The sequence below is a fragment of the Poecilia formosa genome, unplaced genomic scaffold, assembly GCF_000485575.1.
Source record: "Poecilia formosa unplaced genomic scaffold, Poecilia_formosa-5.1.2 Scaffold220, whole genome shotgun sequence".
NCBI lineage: Eukaryota > Metazoa > Chordata > Actinopteri > Cyprinodontiformes > Poeciliidae > Poecilia > Poecilia formosa.
In genome coordinates, this window is record NW_006800159.1 from 608,676 (window position 1) to 612,486 (window position 3,811).

Consider the following 3,811-nt stretch of genomic DNA (forward strand, 5'->3'; position numbering starts at 1 on the left):
AAATATGGAGCCCTCCAGGGACATGAGGGATTTTTTTCTTTTGCGTTACCTCGCAAAACTTTTGCGTTCCCTCGCAATACTGATCAGTTCATGCGGCATAATTGTAAGCCTTTCTTACGGTGGCCGCCGTACTTTCTGCTTTAATACAAGCTTATGTAAGGTTTTTCCATGGACTATTTCTGAGTTATTATCGCGGGGTAATAAGTCATCTGATTGTGTCTCTGTTGTGTTCGTCTGAATGGTTTAACGGGCTGCTTTCAGTGCCGTTCCATCTCAGCCTTAACAGACATAAACATGCACTAAATAAATCGATTTTCAATCAGTTTTCTGCACCAAAGAGTTAATAACAATAAACAAGTTTTCACTGAGGCTCTATATGAGCCATATAAATGAAATAAGTAATTACTGATATGACAGGAGCAGCGGCTTTGACACCTGGTGGTGGGCGTGTCGATGTGGGCGTGACTGTCATCAAGTATGAATGGGAAGGTGACGCTGCTGGCTCTGTGTGTGTGAGGAAGCGGGTGATCGGGTGGTCAGTCCTCGCAAAGTTTGGAGCATGATAATCAAAATTAAATAAATCGATAATTGTGACAGAACAAAGAAGAGGTTTGGAGTTGATTGATACACGGACAGATGAGATTCAGTCGATACTGATACCCAGTTGTATCAGCAGAGTAATTTAAATATTGGCAGAATAAAGACGCAAGGCTGGAAGAAAGTCTTAAATTAAAAAGCTTCGATAGAGTGATATGCAACGTGACCCACTCAGCAAGACTGGTTCTTTCTGTTAAATAAAAAGTTGTGGAAGCAATCGTTTCATAGTCCTGGGGCTGAAAATTTGCTTCTGATGTGCTAAAACATTTAGTACTTAGTTATTTGTTAAACCAGTACCAACTATAACCTTACAAGATCAGTATCCCGCAATTTAGCGCACTATGGTGAAAAGCTATCATAAAATTAGGGAAGCTGGAAAGCTTCCCTAATTTTCTTCTAACTGAAAAAGCTGACAAGTAACCAATGCTTATATTTGTAAAAGGTTTTACTATATTAGGTATAAAAATGCAAATCCCAGTGAATCATTTGCACTTTTTCAAACTGAGTAGATTAAATGATACTGATTCACTCATAAACAAATTTTGGAAATTATTTTGAGGCTTATAATAATAAAACAGCGGTTTTGATAATAAGGTCAAACAATGTTGGAGCCAGTGGTTTGTATGATAAATTATTAAATATGAACAGATTTGCAATTGTATTTAAATTCTGGGGAGGGGAGGGCACTGGGGGCACGAAAAAAATTATGATCCCTAGGGGGGGCATGACAGAAAATAATTGAGAAACACTGGGTGAGACCCAGTTGTCCAACTTCAGTCTCAGTGAAATATGTGTTTAAATTCATTGACTTCAATCCTGTAGAAGTGAGCGCAGACATAGAAGCAGATGGTACTGTAGCACCCTCCTCTGGACAGACTCAGAAAGCGTCCCAATAATCTTACTGATAATTTACTGGAGAAAGGAGATTTTCAAAAATTCTGAGGCCAAGTGTGAAACTTGGGAAACAGCAAGAACAGTCACATCAGGATGTGACCGGAGACAGCTCTGCATGGCTTAACAGAGCCAACAGACAGAGCAGCAGTTTTCTGTCAAGAGGGGCTTTGCAGGGGTTTAGGAGCTTTAGTGTTTGCTGTTGATAAAAGTATACACACACACACACACACACACACGCATACGCACACACACACACACACACACACACACACACACACACACACCAAACTGAAAACTGTGATGACTTCCATTCATTTTAGTGACTGGATTTATGTCTAACCCAGACATTTTCACAACTTAATTCACGCCACACCTCTAAACCAAACTAGTAGAGCTCAACAGAACTGAAAAAAGTGAGGACCAGGAAAGTCCTCGATTTCTACAGATGACCTCCCTTTGTGGGTAAAAGTGGTGAGAGTGGTCCTCATATATAGTGTATATATGCGCATACAAACACACACACTCACAGGACAAAGCACACAGAACAGTAATATTTTACAAGCCATCCAAGGAAAACTCATTTTCTTTCTTATGTTTTATGGGTAATTACAGGGAGAACTTTGACCTTGAATCTGTTTTGAATATCATCCAGAGCCATTGGATCCTCGTATGAAGATTAAGTACAGGAACCAAGCATGTGCTGTTCTTTAATTTTGTGTTATTTACAGCTAATTTTGAACTATGTGGTATTAAATTGAAAAAATCCTTGTATAATAAGATACCAAACCTTGAAAAAGTCTTCTCATCCCCTCAAAGTTTTCAACGTTGTGTCATGTTACAGCCTCAAACCTCTGTGGTCTATTGGAATTCATTGCAACCAAAACCAATACAAAATAATGCAAAATTGTAAAGTGGAAGGAATTTGATGTATTCTTTTTAACATTTCTTACAAATGACTCTGAAAGAGAGCTGCTGGAAACTGTAAAGGGTCAGTGTCCTTCTTTGTGTTGGTCTGTGATAAAAATCCATTGAAGACCGCAGATGGAATGTAACAAAATGTTACATTAATAAGTTCAATACTTTATGGAGGCACTGTCTGCTCTAGAGATATGCACTACTGTATATTTAGACCCGAGCAGTGGAAGGTGTCAGGTGAGGGATTTTAAAGTTCCCCTGAAGGGCTGCACTGCCGCAGCAGATAAGGACAAATTCCAAATGTCATGACATCTTTGAAAAGAAATTAAAGTTGACTCACGAAAGGACATTTCTGACACGCTGAATGAATGACTCATATTCTGTTATAATGAGCCTTTGAGTTAACAAGCCGTCCCTTACAAATACAGTTTTGGTGTTATCACTTAGTCCTGTTCCCTCTGCGCCTGCCCTTTGGCCGTCACCACCAGCAGGACATGTCCTCAGCTGAGATGGAGGACATAATTAACTTTATACCCAAAAACATTGTTAGAAAAAATCTTTTTCTCCCTGCAGTGTTAATAGTGTAAAATAAGGCTCAGGATTATAGAAGAAATTAGAACATTTCTGAAGAAATTTAAACAAGGCCTGCCACAGTCTGCCCATCAATTGGAGCCCAGTGTTATGATGCTAAAAATTAGCTTCAATGCTAATTTGAAGCTAATGGTGAAGCTACCATTCACTGATGAACATATCAACAACTATGCTCAATTTTAAAGGTAGAACTATTGATTTTTGTCAAATTATTATTATCATTTCCATAAGCCATCCCATCTTTTAAATTAATATGCCACTTCCAGCATGTTAAGCAGCCAATGCCAGAGAAATTTTCGAAATCACACCAAGATTTTATGTTTTTGCAGCTAAATAATTTACTGTATTGCCATGTTATTTTCTTGCCATTTTAAAATCCACCTTTTATACAATCTATGTTTGCTTCGCCTTTACTCAAGCAAGATGTGTTATCTAACTTTTGCAGCACTGGCAATTAACAATTCACATGCATTCAAGATATCAGCATGCTTGAAGGTATGGTCAGTACAGCGTTTGTGTTAATATATGGGCTTGTCATGGTGTTCAGATGAAGATATCCAGGAGTGAACAAGGCTGAAGATTAACATTCCATTGTGGATGACTGTGGTTTCTGAATGTCACCAGCTCATTCTCACTTAAGGACAGAAACTCCTCTGCAGGAGGAACTGATAGGTGGGGTGGGTATGCAGGTAACAAGGTGGGGTTACCTGGTTACCTGCATAATATGTCAAAAATGCAGAGCAGCAGAAGGGCAGGGCATTGTTTTAAGGTGAACGTGAGTGTTATCCCTTAGGAATGTCTGCTTATATGTGTG